Genomic DNA, 27,395 nt, shown 5'->3' on the forward strand with positions numbered 1-27,395 from the left:
GGTTTGAAATCGGATGTAGCGAAATACTGTCGGTCCTGTCACGTCTGTCAGCTCGTTGGGAAGCCAAACCAGACGATTCCTCCTGCTCCTTTGTGTCCTATACCCGTGGTTGGAGAACCGTTTGAACACCTCATATTAGATTGCGTTGGTCCGTTGCCTAAGACGAAAGCTGGGCACAAATATTTACTCACGATGATGTGTACTGCTACTCGTTTCCCAGAGGCTGTGCCATTACGTTCTCTGAGTACTAAGGTTGTTTTGCGATCTTTGATTAAATTTTTTTCTACTTTTGGGTTACCAAAAATAGTGCAGACCGATCAAGGGTCTAATTTTATGTCAAGGGTGTTTAAACAAGTTGACGCAGTTGAATATAAAGCATTGTGTGGCAAGCGCCTACCATCCAGAGTCGCAAGGCGCTTTGGAAAGATTTCACCAGACTTTGAAGTCTATGTTACGTACTTATTGTGCTGATTCTGCGAAAGACTGGGACGAAGGCTTACCATTACTGTTGTTTGCTATTCGTGAAACCACACAGGAATATTTAGGTTTCAGTCCGGCAGACTTGGTTTTTGGACACACTGTCCGAGGTCCGCTCAAGCTTTTGAAAGAAAAGTGGATGTCTAGGGAATCCATTTCTACTAACGTGCTGGATTATGTGAGCTCCTTTCGTGAGCGGTTGCATAAAGTTTGTGATCTGGCTCGTATCTCTCTATCGTGTACTCAAGCGAAGATGAAAACCCATTTTGATCAAAAGTCAATTGCTCGCGGTTTCGATAAAGGCGACAAAGTTTTAGTTCTATTCCCAATTTTGGGATCTGCTTTGCAAGAAAAGGAAGACTCGCCTATGTCATATTAATATGTTAAAATCCTATGTGACGCGAGACGATGACAAAGAGTCTAATAACCCTATTGCCCCGGTAGCTTCTGTTTCTGTGCATGCGACATGTTGTCCCGATGAAGATGGTTTGACTCTACGAAGTATTCCTGTAACTGGCGTGCGATTGCAGAATTCGCAAATTTTAGCAGATTTAGAATCCTTTTTGTCATATCTGCCTAGTTCGTCTCGAAATGATGTAAGTGAGCTAATACAATCTCACAATGCTCTCTTCTCAGATGTGCCTTCTCGTACTACTGCTGCATTTCACGACATTGAAGTAGGAGATCATACGCCAATTAAGCAGCATGCTTATCGTTTAAACCCCACCAAACGTGACTTAATGCAATCCGAGTTAAAGTATCTTCTTGACAATGGTTTTGCTGTCCCTAGTAACAGTCCTTGGAGTTCACCCTGTCTTCTGGTTCCCAAGAGTGATGGTTCAGTTCGTTTCTGCACTGATTATCGAAGGGTTAATGCAGTTACAAAAGCAGATTAGTTTCCCCTTCCTCGTATGGAGGATTGTGTGGATAAAGTTGGTTCTGCTGTGTTCGTTACGAAGTTAGATCTGCTTAAGGGTTACTGGCAGGTACCCTTAACACCTCGCGCTGCCGAAATTTCTGCGTTTGCCACTCCTGACAACCTATTAGAATACACCGTTATGGCTTTCGGACTTCGAAATGCTCCAGCCACTTTTCAGCGCCTTATGAATTCTGTATTAGCCGGTGTTCCTAATTGTAAGGCATACTTGGATGATATTGTGATTTATTCCACCACCTGGGATGATCATCTGAAAACCCTTCTCGACGTTTTTAATCGCTTTCAAGAGGCTTCACTTACTGTTAATCTCGCAAAATGCGAGTTTGGTAAAGCTACAGTAACTTACCTGGGAAAGCAGGTGGGTCAGGGACAGGTTTGTCCAGTTTCTGCTAAAGTGCAAGCTATTTTAGAATTCCCTACACCAAGAACGAAAAAAGAACTGAGACGATTCTTAGGCATGGTGGGTTACTATCGCGGCTTCTGCAGAAATTTTTCAGATATTGTTTTGCCTCTTACGAATCTGCTCTGTCAATCTCGAGACTTTGTCTGGTCTGATCTTTGTCAAACAGCTTTTGATTCAGTTAAAATTTTGTTATGTAGCACTCCTGTGTTAAAAGCCCCAAACTTTTCATTGCCTTTCAAAATTGAAGTGGATGCGAGTGCGAATGGAGCTGGTGCTGCCCTCCTGCAAGAAGACGATCATGGCATGGATCATCCCGTGTGTTACTTCTCGAAGAAGTTTTTGAAACATCAATTGCATTATAGCACTGTTGAGAAAGAGGCTTTGGCGCTATTGCTGTCTCTTCAACACTTTGAAGTATATGTGGGTTCTAGTCCGTTGCCCGTCAAAGTTTTTACGGATCATAATCCACTAACCTTTCTTGCAAAAATGCGGAACTCTAATCAACGCATTATGCGGTGGGCATTGATTGTACAAGAGTTTAATATTGAAATCTGTTATAAGAAAGGAAAAGAGAATGTGTTAGCAGATGCGTTGTCACGCTCTGTATAGGAATGACGTTGACTCTTAGTGGAGGGGGTGTTACGGAATTATGTAACTCCGTATACTGTTTTGATTGTATATTGTTTGTATATTCTGTTGTGTTTCTTGTCTCTTTCGTTTTCTTTTATTTGTTCCAAGCAGGATAATCCTGATCAGCTGTGAGATGGCTCCACCCTTTGGTTAACGCGGGCTTAAAAGAATGCTTCCGTTATCTGAAGGCGAGCTGTTGCGATTCCGGGCCGGTCGCACTTCTCCTGTCTCCTCTCCAGCCGTCAGATCATTTTTCCTGAGTTAGCTTATGTTATGTTTCTGTTATTTTCAGTGATAGTGTTTTTGTAGGGTTGACCTGCCCTTTTCTTTGAAATTCCGTTCGTTCTGTTTTGTTAAGTGTATTTAGGGAAATTCGTTGGATTTTGATTTTGGATACTTTGAGGGAAGTTAGTTTTGATATTTTGTTTATTATCTGTTTTGTTTGTTATTTTGGGCCTTGGGTCTTCCTGAAGATTTTACACCCACTGGTTTGTTACTTTGGAGATATTTACATTTTACGTGTGTTTGTTTTTTTCTTCATATTTTTTTTCTAATAAAACGTTTATCGTTTTTTCTTACCGAAACTTCGGACTCGTTGGTTTCTTTTGGTCTGACGACTGGGTGTGGGAGTCATGTCTATTATTCTTTTTACGATTTAACCTAGACAGATCGTAATATTAAATAATAATAATAATAATATATAATTATATAAAAATTATACTTATAATGTATTCCTGGATTTAAAAAAAAATGGACTAAAATACATTTTAAGTGCACTTAGCACTTAGTATTGCTTATATATTTTAAACTAAATTAATTTAGGTTAACTATCTAATTACACTTAAAATAAATTTCAGGGTTAGTGCTATTTAGTATATTTATATAGTGTACTTAAATAGCACATTTGTGAATACATTTCTAACATATTTTTGTTGAAATAATTTAAACTATCTAAAAGTACACTAACAATTAACTATTTTTAATGCATTAAAAATGTACTTGTAAGAAATACACTAATACAACAATTCTGTGTAATTTTTCAATATCTTATTTATATGGCCTAAAAATCAATTTAAAATATCAATGGTATTTAGTATACTTTCTTAATTACACTTAAGTACTAAAGTATTTTCACCAGGTGAAAATAAAGTGAACTTTAGTGCACTAAAAAAACCACTTAATTACAAGAAAGTAATTTGTATATTTATTTATTTTGTGCACCAAATTAATTGATATAAATACTAGTGTAGAACATTTAATAGAAACTGTGTCTATTCCTCGTTTAGTTAGATCAAATAATAAATCTACTGCAGGATCTAGGAAAAATCTAATTGTTATTAAAACAGAAAATCTTGTTATTAGTGAACAAAAACAATGTCTAAAGCTAGGTCTTCTGAACATTAGATCGCTTACACCTAAGGCGGTTATTGTAAATGAAATAGTCACAGATAATAGCATCGATGTACTTTGCCTTACTGAAACCTGGCTTAAACCAAATTATTATTTCGGTCTTAATGAGTCCACTCCCCCAGGATACTGTTATAAGCATGAGCCCCGTCTGATTGGTCGTGGCGGCGGTGTTGCAACAATCTATAGAGATATTCTTAATGTTAATCAGAAAACAGGTGACAAATTTAATTCGTTTGAAGTACTTGTATTAAATGTTACGCTCTTAGATGTAAGAAAAAAATCCCTATTATCTCTAGCCTTGGCTACCGTATATAGACCGCCAGGGCCTTACGCTGATTTCCTAAAAGAGTTTGCAGATTTTCTCTCAGATCTATTGGTCAGTGTCGATAAAGCAATAATTGTTGGAGATTTCAACATACACGTGGATAATTCAAATGATGCGTTAGGGGCTGCGTTCACAGATTTATTAAACTCCTTTGGGGTCAAGCAAAACGTCACCGGACCAACTCATCGTCTTAATCATACACTCGATTTAATTATATCATATGGAACCGATCCAACCGATATAGATATCATTCCACAAAGTGATGGTGTCAGTGACCACTTCCTGGCAACTTGTATATTACGGACTACAGTACTATGTCACACTGCGCCGCGTTACCAACCAGGCAGAACAATCCTTCCATCCACCATAGATAATTTCTCAAATTGCTTATCTGATTTGTCTCAGTTACTGCCTGAACCCAAACAAACAGACGAATTAGAGGAAGTAACTAGCACTATGAGCACCATTCTCTCTAGAACATTGGATATTGTTGCACCCATTAGATTAAAAAAGGTCAGAGAGAAAAGTAAAGCACCATGGTACAACAATACTACGCATGTTCTAAAGAGAGAAACCCGTAACTTAGAGCGTAAATGGAAACAAACTAATTTAGAGGTCTTTAGAATCGCGTGGAAAGACAGTATGTCACGTTATAAAAAGGCCCTAAAAGCGGCAAGGGCTGAGCATCTCCGCAAACTAATAGAAAACCACCAAAATAATCCAAGATTTTTATTTACCACCGTGGCTAGACTAATAAATAAACAAATGTCACCTGACCAAAATATTCCGTTACAGTTTAGCAGTAATGATTTCATGAACTTCTTCACTGAGAAAATAGAAAGCATCAGAACCACAATTGTAAACGTTCAATCTTCAATCGTGCCTTATAAATCAGCCTCAATTATCACCCCGCAAGAACAACTACAGCGCTTCACAACTATAGAACAAAAAGAGCTAAATAAACTTATCACTTCATCTAAAACAACAACATGCGTATTAGATCCTATACCAACTAAACTACTGAAAGAAGTGTTACCTGTAGTGGAAGAGCCTCTACTCAATATCATTAACTCGTCTCTATCTTTAGGACATGTTCCAAAAATATTTAAACTGGCAGTTATAAAACCACTCATTAAGAAACCACAATTAGACCCACATAATCTAGCAAATTATAGACCCATTTCAAATCTTCCATTTATGTCTAAAATACTAGAAAAAGTTGTGTCCGCTCAATTGTGCTCTTTAAAATCACTAATGATTTACTTTTAGCTTCTGACCAAGGCTGTATCTCAATACTAGTTTTACTCGATCTTAGTGCTGCGTTTGACACTATAGATCATAAAATACTCTTAGATCGACTTCAAAATTACACTGGTGTTCAGGGACAGGCATTAAGCTGGTTTAGATCGTACCTATCAGACCGTTACCATTTTGTCCATTTAAATGGAGAAAAATCGATCATAACTTCAGTAAATTATGGAGTGCCGCAGGGATCTGTGTTAGGCCCTCTATTATTCTCAATTTATATGCTGCCACTTGGAAATATTATAAGGAAACATGGAATTAGTTTCCACTGTTATGCTGATGACACTCAAATATATATCTCATCACGGCCGGATGAAAACGCTAAATTATCAAAATTAACAGAGTGTGTTAAAGATATAAAAGATTGGATGACGCGTAATTTTCTTCTATTAAATCCAGACAAGACAGAGGTACTACTTATCGGTTCAAAAAACCGCCCACAAAACCTCTCACAATACAACTTTAACATAGAAGGATGTCCTGTTACTTTATCCTCTACAGTAAAAGACCTGGGTGTCATATTAGACTGCAACCTGTCTTTTAAAAATCATATTTCATATGTTACAAAAACGGCCTTTTTCCACCTTAGAAACATTGCTAAGCTACGTAATATGCTATCAGTTTCTGATGCAGAAAAGTTAGTTCATGCATTCATGACCTCGAGACTAGATTACTGTAATGCTTTATTAGCTGGTTGTCCTGCATCCTCAGTAAACAAGCTACAGTTAGTCCACAATGCAGCCGCTAGAGTTCTTACTAGGTCAAGAAAATATGATCATATAACACCAATCTTATCATCTCTACACTGGTTACCTATAAAGATCCGTATTAATTATAACGTATTGTTACTGACTTATAAAGCCCTAAACGGCTTAGCTCCAGTCTATTTAACGGATCTTCTATCGCCATATAATCCATCGCGCTCTTTAAGATCGCTAAATTCAAGGCTTTTGGTTATAACCAGGATATCTAAGTCCACCAAAGGAGGGAGAGCATTCTCACATTTAGCTCCAAAACTCTGGAATAGCCTTCCTGATACTGTTCGTTGCTTAGACTCGCTCTCCCAGTTCAAAACTAGATTAAAGACGCATCTCTTTAACCAGGCATTCATATAAATGTTTTAATCTTACAGTTAAATCCGGCCTCTAGTTCATAACCGCCAGAGGAGAACTGGCCCCCGACTGAGCCTGGGTTCTCCCAAGGTTTTTTTTTTTCTCCATTAGGTCACCTGATGGAGTTTTAGGTCACCATTGGGTCACCTGAATTAGTTTTTCGTTTCCTTGCCACTGTTGCCTTTGGCTTGCTCAGTTGGGGATATTCAATTTAATGAATCAATCATTATTAATATTGATTAGCATTACCAAACATGGACGTTTATTATTATTTTAATTTAATACTGTGAAGCTGCTTTGATACAATCTGTATTGTGAAAAGCGCTATACAAATATTCTTGACTTGACTTGGCTTATACTTTCAATAAATATGCTAAACACAGGCATACTTTTAATGTATTTCTAACAAATGCACTAAAGGTACATTGGTAATAAATATATGCTTAATTATACTTTTAAGAAATATGCTAAACACAAGAATACTTTTAATATATTTCTAAAAAAAAAGCACTACAAGTACATTGGTAATAAATATGCTTAGTTAAATTTTTAAGAAATATGCTAACACAATCATACCATTTGTGTGAAGTTTTAGTGTATTTAAAGAAAACATACTTATGTTGCTCTTAATTAAAGTACATTTGTGTAACTTGAGCTTGCTGACGGCTGTGCGTTCATTGAATGTGATTAATCTAATCTCTAATAATTCAGAGATTAGAAGTCTAAATTTAAACTGGAGCGATCGTGTTTCTTTAGAGGACTTGGAGGAAACCTTTTTTCCTCTTTTTTGTTGCAATTTGACCAATCAGAGTCAAGCTTTTCAAGTCGAATCTCGAAGAGATTAAAATACTGCTATCAGAAGTTACTGGTAAGTTTTAGTTGCTGTTTGCATAAATAAATAGCTCACTTTTTAGTTTTTGTCCTAGTTTTTTCCAACATTTTTTCCTAGTTTCCTAGTCTAGTCTAATATGTGGTCATTCATGTAAAAATCTGTTTATTTAATTGTTTTTTGGGACAGCTGCAAGTCACTTGTCATGGCTTACAATATTTTGCACTACTTCTAATTTCCTTAACTCTTTGAAGAGTGTATGTGTTTCTGTACATAACTCTTTTTTTTTTTTTGCTGTCAAAGTCAAAGGGGGCTGACTAAAACAAGATTAGCATTTGTTGTACATTTTAATTATTATTCTTGTTGGCTGGGTATACTTTTTCAGTTAAACAGTTAGCCTAAATTGCCCTTTTTTGCTGTGATACAGTGACATATGTAGACTTCACAGTTGTTCAAGAGCTATTTTATTAACTCCTTTTCTGAATTACATTAACATTTTATATTAAATGTCTACTGTTAAAATATATGATCATGAATACATGAGCATTACATGCCATGTTAAATAATTCCATTTTTACCAGGTGAAAAAGACTTACTATTAAATGTAATAAATATGTACTTAAGTATGTTTTTAGTACAAAACAAATATACTTTAATGCATTTATAATACATTTAACAGTATGTCTTTTTCACCTTGTATGTACAACAGAGGGAAATGTCAAAACATCATACACTGTAAAAAAAAAAAAAATTACATCCCCAAGTCAAAAATTTCTAGTGACTGATCACATCTAAATTTTTCAATTAGTCTGACGTATTATTTATCATTGAGCCAATGTTAACAGACTATTGCAATAAGAATTGCACTTGGGCCAATTATAAAATTTTGATGTGACCAGTCACTAGAAAATTTTGACTTGGAGAGGTTAGAATTTTTTTACAGTGTACTGTGTTGTAATAAAAAACGTCTAGGTTACGACCTCTGTTCCCTGAGAACAGGGAATGAGACACTGCATTGATGACGCTATGAGGAACACCCTCCATGTGAACCGGTGTTTGAAAAGCTGTACAATCACAGCAATAGAATTTGACTGGCGACAGCCTATGACACGACTAGTGCGACTCAGGTGAATTAAAGAGGCGCCTAGAGGACATTGTTCCCCAATAGCATCATCGAAGCAGTGCAAGTTCACTTTTGCCTTTTGATAGGGAACAGTTACTTTTTTAACAGAGGTTAATTTTGCTTTAATATAAAATAAACTCATCTTTTTCCCCTTTCATAGACACTGTGATCAAACAATTTCCAACACGTCTGAGGTGCGAGCACTGATTCGAAGGGAATGCAACAATGAGGCAAACTCAAAGACCAATCAGTAACAGTACTGTAACTGTTTGCAGCTATTAATGACTGCACTTTATTGACTAGGTTTATTGAAGTTAGTTTTTTTGTTGTTGTTTATAATATTTTTTTACAGTTTACATATGCTGCTGTACTGATGTACACTGGGTAATACATTAAAGTTTACTAGCTTTCAAAGTGTGTGTGTTTTATACAAATATTTTTTTACTGTCTGTTTTAATACACCATTAACATATTTAATTATGTTTTATAAAGGTACTGTTCACAGTATTAAAACATATTAGAAATGATTTACTATATAAAAAAAATGTGAGCAATACAAAAATATATATTCTTAAATTTTAAATAATTTATAAGTGTATTTAAAAATGCATTAAAGATGGGTTCAATTGTACTAAAAGGGGTAACAAAATAAAATAAATTAAAGCTGAAATAGTATGAAATAGCATATTTTAGTTCATATTCAGTATGTCTCAAAATAGCACAGTTGAGTACACTAAGATTTTTTTAAAGATGTTAAAAAAATCTTTAAAACTAACTAAGTTTATCTTAAGGAGTACTAAAGATAAGCTTTTAGTATATTAAGTACAAAATAAGTGCGCGAAAATAGAGCACTTTAAGTACATTATGGAAGTGTACTAATGAAGTGTACTAAGTGCACTTAAATAAAATTTATTTTAGTATACTTTTTTTCACCTGGGTATATATATATATATATATATATATATATATATATATATATATATATATATATATATATATATATATATATATATATATATATATGTATATGGGTTGTTGTGGCAAAAATTCATCAAACAAACATCACTGCGTAAGGGAGACACTCAGTCTAATTATAAAATAGAAGTATTTATTCTTGCAAGAATAGGAGCAGTCTAATACACAGTTGTTACCCTGTGCAGAAGAGTGACACACCCTCGGACAGACTCAACTAGCTTTTATCTAAGTTTCAAGGCCTAATTTCATCCCAGAGCCTTCCTCCCAGTAGTTTTCCATAGACAAGGAAGCCATAACATTAGTTGGCCCACTAAGCCCCCCTGCACCAAATGACCTTCTGACATCTAGGTCAGAGGTCCTTGTTCGTCTGTTCTCTGGAGTGTCTCCCCCTTCTGCCTCCCCAGGTACATAAACAGAATCTTCTCTCACTACAAGTGAGAGACACACATGTGACATTCTTTGAATCATCTATATTTTACTAAAGATCAATGAATAATAAAATTGCCACCACAGGGTCAATGACGTGACGCCAACATTTTCTGTACGACTGCATTTTGGCACCGTAGCTTCAGTCCTGCGTTAGCTTCTGGCTAACCTCCATCAGCGAGTCCTGCCCTGTCTTGCTCACAATTCACAACCGATTCCACCTTTAACGACACGACTTCACTGCACCCCGTCTCTGCCCCGCTGTCATGTCCGTGGTGACGTTATTAGGTTATGCCAACTGCTAATAGTAATATTATGTCGCTAACATTAGCTACATGCCAGCTAAACGAGGTAGCAAACATCACGATATAACGCTAAAATATGAACTCACCAAATAAACCTCACATTTCACAACCAACTCCACTTTTAACGACACGACTTCACTGCACCCCGTCTCTGCCCCGCTGTCATGTCCGTGGTGACATGTTATTAGGTTAAGCCAACTGCTAATAGTAATATTATGTCGCTAACGTTAGCTACATTGCAGCCAAAAGAGGTAGCAAAAATCACGATATACTGTAACGCCAAAATAAACTCACAATGAAAACCATGCCTAGCTTACCTGTTGCATGCAGAGGTCGGGATTTGTAAAAATATTCAGATTTCCAACCACTCCGTCTTCTTCTGTCTTCAATCTTCTATCCTTGAAGTCTTCTTCTTCTACTTCTTCTTCTTGTGCAATTTCCGCAGTTTTCCTTACATTCGCGGCTGATTGTACAGTGCAGTAATTTCATTGGCCAAAGGTTTCAGATTCCCGCGGTGTGTATTCGATTTCGCGGGAAGTGTATATCCTGACTTCCGGTACAAAAAGGCTTGAAGGTGTGTATCGTCGTAAGTGTGTGAAGGTGTGTATCGGCGTAAGTGTGTGAAGGTGTGTATTCGATTTCGCGGGAAGTGTATATCCTGACTTCCGGTACAAAAAGGCTTGAAGGTGTGTATCGGCGTAAGTGTGTGAAGGTGTGTATCGGCGTAAGTGTGTGAAGGTGTGTATTCGATTTCGCGGGAAGTGTATATCCTGACTTCCGGTACAAAAAGGCTTGAAGGTGTGTATCGGCGTAAGTGTGTGAAGGTGTGTATTCGATTTCGCGGGAAGTGTATATCCTGATTTCCGGTACAAAAAGGCTCGACGATACACACCTTCACACACTGACCCACTTTTTGCTACCTTACGGGCCACTTTTTAGAGATGGAAAAAAAAGCAATGGTAGCATCAGGGGAAGCTGCTGAGCTTACCGACGTAAATGTTAGTACACACACACACACACACACACACACACACACACACACACACACACACACACACGGAGGTTGCTTGCGAAACATTGAGCAGAACGCACTGTGAACACGGAGCGAAGAGCACAGAGCACACACACAGCGGAACGCGCTTCGAAGTTATGCATCTTCGGAAGCGGACTCGCACGCAAAGTCATAAAACACGCTGAGCCAGAGTCAAACCATCGCCGAACAGGGAGGGGCGCGGCGGCTTTTTAGTCTCTTTCGGCCAAAAAACGGAAATTTTATTTTCGGCCGAAATTTCGTCGCATTCGTTCCTAATTTTAAGACACCCATATGCTCTTGCGGGCCATATAAAATAATGTCGGGCCTTGAGTTTGACACATATGAGTAAAACAATGTTTACAAAGTCATGTTATAGGCTATAATATAATATAGGCCTAATATAATCATATAATATAATATAGCTTTAGAAATGGTTACCGTGGTGTAGAAATAAAATTGCAAAAAAAATTTTTAAAAACTATGCATGATATAAGATATGAATATATTTTATCTTACTGTATATGTACACATATTTACAGATGTAACATGAAGAACAATTTATAAGCTTTATGTTCAATGTATTTTTGAAATAATATATTTTCAAAATGTATTTCAATATATTTAACAGTGCTTCACATAGCCTATGTGAATAGCCTATATTAATATGAATTTATTAATAGGCTATATGAGTGTTGGTTTATTGGGGCCTATGGTGTTATAAACTACTGTGATGTTTAAAATGTTTTTATGGATGTATATAGGCATATTATATAAATGTAGTGATTGTTAACAAATGTTCAGAAGTATTCTAATACACAGCACAAGCTGTTTTCTCTCAACATTATGAGAATGTTATTAATTAACAATTAATTAAACATTTAAATGTCTCATGCACGTTATTTTATGGTGGCTAAAACAATAACTTAAAAATAACCATTAGGGAATGTTCTCTATAAGTTGTTTTGAGGTTATAAAAAAAAAAAGAAGTTGCGTTCATATTCTGGACTCATCCGTTTTTTTTTATACATAGTATGGTTTATTAATATGATGTATACTGAGTTTAGTTTAATATCACTGTCTTAGTACAGTGAGCCACATTAAGCGTTTTTCACGTTAAGCGTTTTAGAATGTCCCTAAACAAGGCTTCAGTGGTGTGTGTGTGTGTGTGTGTGTGTGTGTGTGTGTGTGTGTGTGTGTGTGTGTGTGTGCGTGTGTGTACTTGGTATATTATGCATTGTGGGAACCGAATGTCCCCACAAGGATAGTAAAACCTGAGATTCACCTCCATTGTGGGGACCAGCCAGCGGTCCCCATGAGGGGAATGGGTTAATAAACATACTAAATTATATATTTTTGAAAATGTAAAAATGCAGAATGTCTCCTATGATGGGTAGGTTTAGGGATAGGGGCAGTGTAAGTGTGTGTGTGTGTGTGTGTGTGTGTGATGGGTAGGTTTAGGGATAGGGGCAGTGTAAGTGTGTGTGTGTGTGTGTGTGATGGGCAGGTTTAGGGATAGGGGCAGTGTAAGGGGATAGAATATACAGTTTGTACAGTATAAAAACCATTACGCCTATGGAATGTCCTCACAAGGATAGAAATGAAAGCTTGTGTGTGTGTGTGTGTGTGTGTGTGTGTGTGTGTGTGTGTGTGTGTGTGTGTGAGAGAGAGAGAGAGAGAGAGAGAGCATTTTAACAAACTTTTCTTACAAATACATTTAACAGTACATTTAAATTACAATGTGCATAAATGTTAAGAGCAACCCCAACTCACAATAAATGTGCAAAAAACAAATCACCTTCAGATACAGAGCACAAAGCACACAGCCTCATTGCAACACCAAATACCTTCAAAGGTAATGAGATCATCCATAAGCTTGTATCAATCAATATTCTTGCTTTCACCATGTTTGAAAACATTGCAACTACATTCTGTCCCAAATTTTGTTCGACTTTCTTTTTTCTACTTGTATAAATAGCCAATTTTGCTTGGCCTAAAACAAAATTCAACAACTGGCATGTAAATCTTTTTTTCAACATATATTTAACATTAAACTGGCAGTCTCTTCAGAAATCAAAGTCTTTGACCCAACGTTCCACTGCGTCCACAAAGCCCAAGGTGCGATTGAGACCAGCTTCACCTGGCATTCATTCCCGCGTAACGAGGGGCGCGACAGCGGGCGTTTGCCGCAACATTGATCAAATATATTAATAGTTCTTGCCGAAGAAACATGGGATTCGTGCCTATAATGTTTTAAAGGGGTCATGAACTGGCTTTTTAAAAAATTTTATATTGTTTTCTGAGGTCAACTTATGACGTTCGCTTGGTTTTTAGATTCAAAAACAATTGAAATCAAAATGAATAAGTAATAGGCTATTTTCTACCCTGGTTTTGAGCCTAGCTCCTGAAACGCTCGGTTCTTATGGGCGTGCCGCATTGAAGACTTGGAAGTAAACGCCCACTGCTATTTTTTTTTACAGTTACAGTTTTGCATATTATAATGAGTTATACTGACACCTGTCAGTAGTATAACATTTTAAATATGGATATGTTTCTTACACGAACGCATCACTTTGCTTCAGAAGGCCTTTATTAAACCCCCGGTGTGGAGTTTTATTATTATTGATGGATCTACTTTTTGGGCTTCACAATCATGTCCACTCTTCTTTCCTAGAGCCAGGATATTATTTAATATATGACTTTATAACTATAAATTTTGTCCGTCTGAAAGTAGATGTACACATGGCTCCGAGACTTGCATATGCAGTATAGCATTCCTTTACATGAATGTAATGGTCACATCTGTTATGCATTAAGCAGGACCCTGTTGCTTCAATGGAAATCTGGGTTCATGTTCCCTGTTGTTTGCATTGAAGGAGCTGTTTGGCCCCACATGTCTGTGTGGAGCTTTAACCGGACACTGACCATTTATAGACGTATTGTATAACTATGTTATATGATATTATATGATGTAATGTATGGTTTCATTGGTTGGAGTGGTAATACTCCCCTTCTACTTAGAGCTTGGGGAGCTGAGAGACCATTTCTCCCCAGCGCTGGTTATTTATTTATTCATGCCTGAATAAAGACAGAGACTGAGGCACTTTCGTTGGACTAACAAATGTTAGGTCTCTATTAGGAAGTACTTCCCCTTTAAGCATTCATTCGCGCTTAGAAAGCAGACGGGAAGCACACTGTCTTTCACTCTCTCATACACACATGTGCTATTTACTGTCTCTTTGTAACATCATCACAGTGTAAATCGTGTTAAAACTTCGTTGATAAATACTTCATGTAACTTATCCGTGTAATTAGCGAACTCTCTTTGAAACTGGCGCTTTTAATCGTGATATCGCTTCATTCGCGCGTGTGTTTGTCCATGCAGGAGTGAGAGAGCAGGACTTCCGGTGTGTTTTGCTCATTTCGCCTCTTACTACTCTTCTTTAAAGGTATGTTTGTACTCTTAATGGTTATATAATTGTTTTTACTTTTAATATTCCCGTATAGATTTGAAATTTCCCACATTCATTACTCAGGGGCAATATAAAGTAAATTTTAATAAGTATTAAATGTAATCTAATCATTTACTTGTATATTTGTCACGATACTACGCTTAATGTGACTCCAATTTCAATTGATAATCAAATTTAGATTGTGTTTCTTCTTAGAAAATAATCATAAATATTGATTTTGAGTCAGATCTTTGGTTATTCTGGGCATTTCATCATTTCAAATACTGTAGGCTATTACATATTAATGAAGTTTGACACAGGAAACATTAAATGTTCTTTATTTTTAAGAGTTTTATGATCATTTCAGTTTCTTTACAAATATGTAACATGTTAATAATGGAATTACTTTATTGCAATTGATAATTATTATAAAGTCAAACTATATTTAGATTCACATATTAAGGCGTTGTAGTTATTTGCCTGAATAGGTTTATAAAGAGAGGTTATTTATTTAACTATTTTGTTTTATTATTGGTGATTTATCCATGTTATATTGTGAGAAATAACAGTATAGTCTTTCAGTAGAGTAGTTTTGTAGGCTTTTATCATGTATCCTGACTCAAATAATGTGTTTCTAACAGATTTGTTGGCTACTCGTTTATTTCTGTGTTTATTTTATGATTTTTCTTACCATTATTTATATTTGGAAGAATTTAAATGATTTATATTATTTTCTGTATTTTTAGATACCTGTATTTTAATGAAGAAGCAATGTTATGATAAGTAATACAAATAATTAAAAACAATGAATGAATTGGCATCAGTTACTGTACGATAAATAAATAGACAGACTTTGTTTGGGAGGTTAAAGGGATAGTTCACTTTGCCCACCTGAGAGTTACACTTCCTTCGCTTCATTTGCACCTCCAACTCGACGTCAACGCAGAAAGGGTCATAATAAGAAATCTGCAACGAAGTATCTTGGCTAATAAAGAATATAACCATCTAAAAATGTTCTACTGAATAAAGAGTACGGCTGCACAATTAATCAAATTTCTAATCGCGATTGCGATTACGGATGCCACGATTACGTAATCGTTCAAAGCAGCGATTCCAAAAGAAAATCCATTCTGCGTGCGTGTGTTTAGAGCATGTTATGTTATGTTATGTTATGAGAAGCGAATCACGACTACTTCAGAAAACACAGCACAATAGGAACTACCAGGCAGTGACTGTACACTGAAATAAAAAGTATCTCACCTCAGAAAAATTTACTTTCCTGTAGGGCTGGGCGATAAAACGATAACGATAATTATCGCGATATAATTTTTCTCGATAAAACGATATCAAGAGTTCGATAAATGTTCGATAATGTTTTTGCGCCAAAAGCGGAACGAATCTCATTTGAACCGCGCGCCACACGGACCGTTTATCCGCTCGGCTCAAAGTCCAAACGTCAGCGCAGCGCGAGTTCACTGACTAGAACAGACGCGTTTACTCTGATCGGTCTCGGTCACGAGATCCAGTGAGAAGCACTTGAATTCAGTGAAGAACACAAATGTCTCCGTGATTTAAACCAGTTTAAAGGCAGATGAAGCGGCGCTGACGAACATGAGAAACATGTGCGCAACGATACAGTCAGAAGGCTTTCCCGTCGACACATTCCCATCATTTACCACGGATTTAACGTTAGCCTAGTAATATTAACTGCACCATGAAATGTGCGTGGGTGGGATATATATATATATATATATATATATATATATATATATATATATATATATATATATATATATATATATATTGAATTGTATAATATTATTAATGTAGACGATGTATTAAAAGACTAATGGAATATAATTACAGTTTTTAATAATGTATTTAGGCTACTGGTTTTCATAAATACCATAGAAACTATAAAGTTAAATTTTATCTGTGGTTATCATGATCTAAATGCATGATGCTGGATGACCAATGGTTAATTTAAATAAAACTAAAGAATATTACATTTGACCAAATAAAAATAATGTTGTTACTTTTTTTTTAACAGATGTTACTGTTTTTGTTAATGAACATAAATTGTATATAGTTAAATCTGCATCCTAACTCAAGCTAATACTACTGAAATAAAGATATTTATTTTAAGGAAAAATGTCAAATGTTTGAATGTTCTACCTCGGATTTGTGAAATGTTCACCTGTTTGGCAAGCGTTTGTCATGATATGTTCTGACAATAAAGAGTAGTTTAAAAACTGGTTTCTACAGCTTTCACTTAGGAGTAAAAATCTGTCTTTAAAAGATTTGACATTTATCGATAATTATCGATATCGACTGATATAAAAAAAAATATCGTGATCATACATATCCATACATATGAAAAAAAAATATCGTGATATTTTTTTTGGGCCATATCGCCCAGCCCTACTTTCCTGTCCTGTCAGCCATTACTGTGCTCGTAGTGCGCACTCTTCAATTGCACGCGCAAATGCGGCAGTGCGCGCTGTGTATTGCTTCACTGTATATAAAGTGCAAAAGAAAATTAAGAGCATGCAACATCGTTACGTTGTAAGTTAGGAAGTCATGAAATAAAAGTAAAATACCAATAAATCACGTTACTGGTAGCCTACGTCATGTGTTAGGGTGCTTTCACATCTGTAGTTCGGTTCATTTGGTCCGGACCAAGGGAGAAAAATTATACTTTGTAGCATTTTTCAGGCGTTTTGGTTCCTTTTCACACCACACTGATTGCTCTGGTCCGAATCAGTTTATGAAACGAAACTAAATGCAGTCACATGACAACATCCACATCACTCGTTGGCCAGATGGGTCTTGAACGTATTTTCATAACTGCACTTTGATTGTCAGAATTAATGTGCGGGAAAATTCCAACAGAACTGACGGAAGTAAACAAAGAGGAGGAAAATCCGGCAGACAACACGCCGCTTTTTACTATGGAGAAATTACTTTGTGGGCTGATTGTATCCCTCGTCATAGTTTATTATATTAGTTTGTCTACTCCACTTTAGGCGAACAATAACATTTGAGAATGAAGCGAGAATGCGGCTTGAAAATAATGTTTTATGCAATGCACGCAGCGAGTCACTTCAGGAGGAGGCGACGCGTGCATTAATGTTGCTAAACATTGACATAATGCACAGCGCGGCTGACTACGGCAGCTGGTTTAGTCCAAAAATGCGCAGTTATTTGGCAGTTGGGTCTGTTCGAGGTCGGATCACGTTCTCACCACAAACGAACCGCTCCAGAGTTTGTTTGAAAGCGTACCGAGACCACCTCTCCGAGGAGGTCTCGGTACGCTTGTTTGGTCCGCTTTTGGTGCGCACCCGAGTGCGATTGCTGCATTTTCACCTGCCCAAACGAACCGCACCAATTCGGAAAACGAACTCTAGTGCGATTCAACCGAACTAAACAAGGCAGGTGTGAAAGCACCCTTAGCTGAGAAGGATATGTATGATTTCCATTCTATTCACCAGGAGCAGTTTCCATGTTTCATTTACAGTTCTTGTTAGTAGCGTATTGTGTATTCACCATGGTAACTGTAATTTCCATAACCCCAAACTGTCACTTTATTTTCACTTTGTGTTATTTTTAATATTTTTAAATGACTATGGTGGGTCATATCAACATTGTTAATGAACAAAAACGAATACAAATTCAAAACATAATACTAATATTAAAGCTGCAAGCAGCGATGAAAGGGCCCTCGCACCCGTGCCACCGCCACCCGGTGGCTTTAGGAAGACAGAGCACGGTGGGCAATGTGCATTTATGTAGGTAAATACTCAGGTAAGTGTTGCTAGCACGTTTTAGCATGTTTCTAGCATGTTTAGAACTCAATGGCATATTAAATATGTCGCTAGCAATGCATCACAGTTTAAAACGTGTCACTTCCTGTCGACAGTAGGTGGCGCTATTACTTTAACTTAAAATTGTCATGTAGATGTGTTCAGGGCAGGACTCTTATCAAACGTGTGAAGTTTGGGGCAGATTGGACATTGCCTTCTTCAGTAACAACAACTTCCTGTTTCATTGCATTAGCGTGCTTTAGCACTTAGCTAAGAATTGCTAGCATGTTTTAACAGGTTTCTAGTATGTTGTTAGCATGTTTAGCACTTGTCCATGCTCAAATTCAGTTACAGTCATAGTGCCACTTGCTGGCACTTTTTTTATATGTTATTAGGAGTCCAAAATGGTGTTAAACATGTCACTTCCTGTTGCCAGCAGGTGGCGCTATGACTGTAACTGAATTTGAGCATGGTCATGTGTTCAGGACAGAACTCTTATCAACTGTGTGAAGTTTGGGGCAGATTGGACATTGTTTGCCTGAGTTACAGCAACTTCCTGTTTCATGGCAAAACATCAAAATTTGTCAGGCCGCCGAGGACACGCCCTTCAACGAAAACTCAAGATCTTCGCAATTTAATGTTGCAAAGGCCTTAAGATTACACTCACCAAATTTGAAGATGATCAGATTAAAACTGTAGGAGGAGTTTGTTAAAGTACGAGGCCTGAAAATGGCAAAAACTGCACAAAAATCAGAGAGGAAGTTCAAAATGGCTGACTTCCTGTTGTGTTTAAGGCTATGCTCCAAGAGACTTTTTTGTAGGTATTGGGTCATTACATGTATGTACCGAATTTCGTACACATACGTGAAACGTAGCGGGAGGCGCACTCCGTTGAACCTTTATAGGTGGCGCTATCGAGCCATTTTACCCCGCCCAATTCTGAAACGTATCAGATGTCAATTTTCGCCAGTTCTGACACGTGTGCAAATTTTTGTGAGTTTTCGTGCATGTTTAGGCCCTCAAAAATGCGATTAACTTTAGAGAATAATAATAAATATAGCTGCAAGCAGCGATTACGTGCCACAGCCGGTGGCACCGCCACCCCGGTGCCTTTTAGTTTAGGGTTCCTGTGCACAACAGGCAATAACGTAACTCCGCTTTGACTGTCGAGAAGAAGTCTGCTTTAGAGCTTGCATCAGTGTGGGTTCTGCAAAAGTGCGCATCGAGGGCACATAATACATTGATTGAAAAAGAAACTCAAACTTTTTGTTAATGGTAATATTATTCGATACAGAAAGAAATAAGTGAGACTGTGGGAGTGAGGGGAGGGGAATGACAGACAGAGACAGAGAACTTTTGAAACTAAAAAAATAACATCCTAACTTTGACAGAAAGTAGTCTTTGATAATGTTTAAATATACATAAAAATGCAGCATTGAATTCATTGAAATTAGTGTACTTTAAAACACTTGTTTAAAAGAAAAAACACATTTAAACATAGTATAAAACACTAGATGGCACAATATACCTATTTTTAATAGTCTTTCTGCTCCCCTCCCCACACACACAGACAGGGGGGGCTGTCTGTGTGTGTGCCCTCCCACACACACACAGACACACACACACACACAGAGAGAGAATGGCAGGGGGAACTCTGTCAGAGAGAGGCAGAGAGAGACAAAACCACATTCAAACCAAAATATCTGACTTCCTGTTGGTCGGAGCTAATGACTGTAAATTAGAAAGTTGTCCGGCTCGATGTGCACAATATACATACCGAGTTTTGTGACTGTAGGTAAAAACACCCCCCCCCACTTTAGTCAAAAGCATCTTGAAAGTAACACACTTCCTGCTGCCAGTTGGTGGTGCTATAACTTTGACTCACAATAGTCACATCCATGTGATCGGCCTCTTACAAAAAACACACTGCTGAAGTTTCATCAAGATCAATTAATGTATGAAGACGTTATAACACATCGTGTTTCTCTTTTCTCGCCATAAATTAGTTTCCTCGCCACGGCCAAACCGTTCGAGATATCAAAAATCCGTCCGCAATTTAGAATCCTCCATGTCTTGACTTCATGCTGACCGAGTTTGGTGGCAATTGAATGAATTACCTAGGAGGACTATATACAATTTCAGAGCAAGCGTTCTCCAAATGACCCATAATAGCCGACTTCCTGTTGGGCTGGCGTAAAACTTAGAGCACGAAAGTTGTTCGGCCCGATTAAAACTATAAGTGTACCGAGTTTCATACTAATTCATGCAAGCGTGTTTGATCTATCAACCAAGTTTTCAGATCCCGTTCTAGGGGGCGCTGTTGAGTCCCCCTGCCACGCCCGGGTACCAGCTTCAGCCCTGCCCTGATGGTCGTGAATTCTGACCTGTGTGCAAAGTTTCAAGAGTTTTTGAGCACGTTAAGGGCCCCATAAGACCCTGAAACCTTGAAAAACAAACATTACAATCCCTCACACAACACACACACACACAGAGACAGAGAGAGAGAGGGAGGGGGGGAGAAAATCCTCCAACAGTCCACATTCAAACCAAAATATCTGACTTCCTGTTGGTCGGAGCTAATGACTGTAAATTAGAAAGTTGTCCGGATCGAAGAGAAGAATATACGTACCGAGTTTGGTTACTGTAGGTCAAACTAATACCCCATTTTTGACTAAAGGTGGCGCTACTGAGCCTCTCCACCGCGCCTGTTTCTGAAACTTCACACATGTCTAGTACCTAATAAATGTGATATGCATGTTGAGTTTCATGCAATTTGAAGCATGTTAACCCTCTGGGGTCTAAGGTGTTTTTGGGGTCCTTGAGATGTTTTGACATGACCTGATATTTGTATTTTTTTCAGTTGCTTATAAACATATTAATGGCAAAGGTGTAATTACACTCTATTTAGCACAAACATGGCTATCATAATATGTGAGCAATATGTATGTACATGTTTGCATTTTTGAGATAATATTATTTATGCCTGGTTATTCAAAAAACTCAAACTTAAATTGTCTGATATAAGACCACAAACGACCAACTTCACATATTCCCACAATACTTTTGACTAATGGATCTTGTCGGCTAAAGTGTTTACTTTAAAATGATCTGAAAATCATCCGGGCTAATCGTTCACATTAAACAATAGATTGATTTAAATTTTGTAAGACACTTTTTGTTTGGAAAGGCAATATGCAGGTGGGCGTGAATGATCCAACAAGGTCATGAATAATGTCCTCATTCCCACCTGAGAAGAAGACAAAGACCCGCTAATGCTGCATACTAATGAGCCTTTCATTCAGGTGTCACTGAGCCACAAGATAGAATGCAAAGACAACACACATACACACACACACACACACACACATATATATCATATATATACATACACACACACACACACATATATATATACACACACACACATACATACATACATACATACATACATACATACATATATATATAACTACAGAATTGGTTCAGAGTTGGAAACATCTTGAAAAAAAGTGTATTTTTCCACAAACTGTGTATGCTTGCAAATTGTATAATATCCAAGGTAAACATTTCTAGTAATTGTGCAGTTAATTCTCATTCATATTTTCAGAAAGTTTTGGATTATGTAGGCTATCCTCTCCCCAAATTTGTCACTAATAAAAAACAAAAATAATTTAAAGAGAAGGCTTATATTGATCTTTTAAGATTTTGTTTGCACCTTGTAAATTAGGTTTTGATGTGGCAGTAAAAACTTTATAATCTATCCAAAACGAAATGTTGTCTTTCATATTTCGTCTGTAACATATTGTCTTTTATAGGTTAATATATATTAGGGCATATGTTAATTTGAAGTTTAATATGTTGCTTATACAAAGACATTTTATTTCAACGTATTCAGTCGATTTTACTCATCTCAGTAGGCAATATAGATAGTTTCAGTCACACACAGACACGCGCGAGCTGTAGTAGCTAAAAAACAACAACAACATGCGTCTGTGCCGTTCATTCATTCAAACACAGAAACGCGCGAACTGGAGTAAACAACAGCGTGTGCCGTTCATTCATTCAAACACAGAAACGCGCGAGCTGGAGTAAACAACAGCGTGTGCCATTCATTCATTCAAACACAGAAACGCGCGAGCTGGAGTAAACAACAGCATGTGCCGTTCATTCATTCAAACACAGAAACGCGATTCAAATTTAAACAGTCTTTTGCGGTTTACAGACACCATTTCATATCGCGATTAGTCCAAAGCACTTACTGATGATCTGCAGCTGGATCCGTTGTTCGGCTACTCCAGCACGTTTGAGGTAAAATTTCCAGGATTATCACAATATTATTATTCCTCACAGCGAGTGTGTTGTCCAGCTGTTGTGGGCGTTGACTGGTTTGCATGTGTTGCTTCAGATAATCTGCGTTTGAATAGCGCGCGCTCTCGATGGGCGTGTCACATTAGCAGAGTAATGAGCTTGCCAGAACGATAAGAACGGATGATCTCTTGCTCTTTATATATAGATTACATAAACAGAGAATATTTGTTTTAGTTTTGAATTAGATAATTTAAAACTACACACTTAAATGATTATAGAGATATATAGCTCATGTCTGAGTGAATAGTATTCGCTGAGTTTTGTATATGTTTACAGACGTGCTTCAGAAAAAAAGTTCACGGAGACGGAGAGGCATAAAGCACTCCCTGTTTACTTTCTTTATTTTACAAAAGCACAATGTTTTATTTCGATTGTAAGTGGACACATAAAAAAGTAGACATTTAACAGCTTATTTTTTAATATTTCTTAAGGCTGTATGACCAAAACTGACGGAGTATTTTAGGTCTATTTTGCTGCTATGTAAAAAAAAACGAGCAAAACGCGTTTGCCGACCTCAGAGGGTTAAGAGCCTCAAATGCATCCAAAAAGAATATAAAAGTTTAAAGCGTTGTCATGGCAACATCATTTAAGATATCAATAATCCATTCACAGGTCTACATCTGCCCTGTGTTTACATTATACAGATGAAGTTTGAAGCAAATCGGGTAAAAATAAGAGGGTGAATTCAAAGCATTTTGAAAGTGACACACTTCCTGCTGCCAGTTGGTGGCACTATAACTTTGACTCACATTAGTTACATCCATCTGATCGCCCTCTTACCACGAACACACTGCTGAAGTTTCATCAAGATCAGTTAATGTATGCAGAAGTTATAACACTTCGTGTTTCTCTTTTCTCGCCATAAATTCGTTTTCTCGCCACGGCCAAACGTTTCAAAGTTTGAAGCAAATCGGGTAAAAATAAGAGGGTGAATTCAAAGCATTTTGAAAGTGACACACTTCCTGCTGCCAGTTGGTGGCGCTATAACTTTGACTATATTTTCACTCTAATTAATGTATATAATATTATTTGAATAGAGTTGTTGTTTTTTAAGAGTTTTTTTAATTCTTTTTATAGAGTTTAACTTGCTGGATAATTGAATGTGAATTCAATGAGGCCAGTACAGTGTCATGTTTACTGATTTTATGGAATACATGCACACTAGAGATTTGTTTATTAAACAATTAGACTTGTAAGAAAGGCCGCGCAGATGACTGTATAATCGTTGTTACAGCCGGCTCTCAGGCTGCAACAAAAAGGAGACCAGACGCGTCATTTCACAACCAAACGTTTATTTTAACCCAAGGACGAACAAGCCTATCACAAAATATATCAGGGACCGGCCGGGCGGACAGGACACTCAGCTCAGCTCAGCGCAGCGCAGCGCAGTGCAGCGCAGTCCAATCCAATCCAATCCAGTCACAGCATAGACCACCGAACTCCATACCGAAGACGAACGCCAAACAAACTCCCCGCCGCCTTCACGAGCAGTCTCCACCATATTTCACTCCGCATTGAACAAGCGTCAGGTGTGTCAACCACGCCCCCTCCAGACGGCCCCTAAAACACACATAACCAACAACACACACACATACGCACAGTCTAGACTGAGACGTCACATCGTGTATGCGCACCTCTGCCGCATATTGATGCGCTCCAACACTCCCTGAGCGCACGCAACGAGCAGCGCTCTGTTCTGTGCAGATTCACGGACGATGGTGAAGCAAGTGTGTGTCGAGACGACGCTGCTGAGATTATTCACAGTTTAGAGAGTGTTTAGACTAATATTGTGTGCGTCACTGCTGAATAAACCACACAAACATCTGAATATAACCATATTGGAAGATAGTATGCTCATGCCTACTGCAACAGTTTATTAAACAACATCCAATCAGTTAATGGTCTGGTTCATGTGTTCTGACCGACACCCAAGAGTGATTACCACACAAAAGTAGTTCCAGCAATAGAAATAAAATACAGTCCTTTTAAGTCTCCCCAACAAATGGTCCTTCGAGCCAGATCTGTAGTAATTTCTCTCTAGAAGATGGATGATAGAGTTTCAACCAGACCTAAGCGTCAGACTTATCCGCCACGCCATTACGATGAGTACGAGATGGGGTATGCGCTACCACCACGATATTCATCTGAATCAAGAATCAGTAGGCATGGGCAAGAAGAGGAGTTATATTCACATGAGGAGGGAGCAGCCAAGATGGCACCCTCCCCTTTCAGCGACCATCAGACACTGAGGAATGCTGGCTATACAGAAGACCCATATGCTGAATCAAGACAGCACAGTTACAGACCTGGTCCTGCGAGTCAGTTAGCTGAACAGTACCCAAAAAGAACACATCCTGAAAAGAGTAGAGTATCAGCTCCCCGCGTCTGGTCTACGACACTGCAGAATCTGCCTTCAGCCTCCCAATCAGACCATTTGCATAGCAGCGACGAGCAGTTTAGTGCCACCTTAGCAGAGATCCGACAGACTAGATCGGAGTTGAAGTTACTCGCAGATACGGTGCGCAGTCTTCAGCAGACCCCTCAACTAGCTATAACATGCTCTCATTCCAGTACATCTGACCTACTTATGCCTGCTCAATCCCCCCTAGACCACAGATTTGTGCCTCCTCCTTGTGCAGAGCTGGTCAGCGATGAAGTCAGCGAATGCGATGAAGTAGACTGCCCTGACCCTCCCCCCTGGCCAGAGCCAGAGGAGCGCCAGCCGCCACAGCCTATAGGCGATGCTCCCATCGTGGACCTTCTGGAGAAGATGATGAGTGAATTGCAAGTATTAAAGCAAGCTGCCATCCATCCAAGTAGACCTCTTGCAGTACCATCAGCAAGCCTTCCTGTCAGAGACTCCAGACCTTCAGACCCTCAGACAAGCAGGATGCTTCTGGGCCATTTAAGTCAACGACAAAGCCTTCATGCTCAGCCACCTCCCAGAGCCAGTCCAGCTTATAAGTCAGAGCAGTACGAGAATTACCTTCAAGATGAGCATGCAGCGATCTCCCAGCCATACCTCCAGAGGAGGGCTCAGCCGAGAACCCCACTTGATCTTCAGCACCAGACTGTCCCACACGCGGAGCCGACATACCGACGTCCAATGCCAACGATCCCCCATTTCAGTCACAGAGACCCCAGCAAGTTTGCTAGATTGAAGATAGCTTTGGAGAATCTACTGCCCCCAGATGGGACGGAGCTGTTTAAATACCAAATCCTAGTGGATCACTTGAAGCTAGAAGAGGCAAGGCTGATAGCAGATTCGTATTTGAACTCCCCCATACCTTGCAGCAATACCATTGCTGCTCTTAATCAGAAGTTCGGCCAACCCCATCAGATGGCATTGAACAAAATAGCCAGTGTTATGGACTCGCCTGATATTCGACGTGGTGATCAAGCTGCCTTTGAGAAGTTTGCCCTACAGATCCAGGCACTGGTGGGTATGCTTAAATCCCTTGGCCCCCAAGGAGAGATAGAGCTACAGTGTGGATCCCACGTAGCACGCCTGTTGAGCAAGTTACCGCTAGAGATGAGAGCTGAATTCAGGCGCAGCAAGGTCCATCATCCAGGAACAACCTATACTCTGACTGACCTCTCTTGAGTGGCTGCAATATGAGTCCTGGTGCCAGGAATATGATGGTACGTCGCAGGTGAAGATCACCAAGGAGAGACAATGGCCTAGACAGGAACCTCGCCAGAAGAGGTGGACCACCACTGTGTTGCATGGAGCTAGAGAGGCGACGGAGAGAGAGATTTCAACAGTGCCTGTGAATCTCCCTGCCAAGAACAGAATTAAGCCTTATTGCCCATTCTGTAACAACTCAGATCACTTCTTGAGCCAATGCACAGAGGTTGAAAAACTGACAAGGAACCAGTTATCAGAGTGGATCCGTACCAATAAAAGGTGCTGGCGATGTGCTAGAAACCACCAAGCTGCGCAGTGCAACTTGCGGAAACCCTGCATCATTTGTCAAGGTAAACACTTGTCAGTGCTGCACGAAATGAATGCCATGACACCTAAGACTGTGATCAAGCCGACCAAAGAGGAGAGCTGTATGGTGAATACACCTTCGGAAGTGCTGTATGTGGACAGACCAGTAGATGGCAGTCGTGTGCTATTAAAGGTTATTAAAGTACTACTCCACCATGGCAAGCACACCCTGAGCACATATGCCATCCTGGACGATGGCTCAGAACGGACTATGCTCTTACCAGCTGCAGCACGCCACCTGGGCCTCCGAGGGGAGCCAGAAGACCTTGCCCTGCGGACTATAAGACATGACATTCAAATCCTACACGGGTCCATGGTGTCATTCCGTATTTCACCTGCCGATAAGCCTCAGCACAGCTTCCTCATCACTGGTGCCTTCACCGCAGAACAACTGGGTCTTGCACTTCACTCTTACCCCATGGACAAATTGCAGAAGAGGTACAAGCACCTTATGGGCCTCCCATTACAGGCATTCGAGCAGGTCGCAGCCC

General features: G+C 38.6%; 2 protein-coding genes across 3 annotated transcripts in view; one reads left to right on the top strand and one right to left on the bottom strand.

Moving 5' to 3' along the window:
* LOC306999562 (uncharacterized protein) overlaps positions 1-27,395 on the bottom strand; it is an 825,164-nt gene that overhangs the window by 190,388 nt on the left and 607,381 nt on the right. The window lies entirely within an intron of this gene.
* The window catches only part of LOC306999626 (uncharacterized protein), a 39,526-nt gene continuing 26,516 nt past the window's right edge, over positions 14,386-27,395 (top strand). Inside the window, exon 1 of one of the 2 annotated variants that reach the window (XM_079614489.1) lies at positions 14,386-14,736. The gene's annotated coding sequence lies outside the window, so the exon portion shown is untranslated. The remainder of the gene's footprint in view (positions 14,737-27,395) is intronic. The other variant, XM_079614488.1, reaches the window with a different exon arrangement.

This window comes from Phoxinus phoxinus, assembly GCF_949152265.1.
Source record: "Phoxinus phoxinus genome assembly, chromosome: 1".
Taxonomy (NCBI): domain Eukaryota; kingdom Metazoa; phylum Chordata; class Actinopteri; order Cypriniformes; family Leuciscidae; genus Phoxinus; species Phoxinus phoxinus.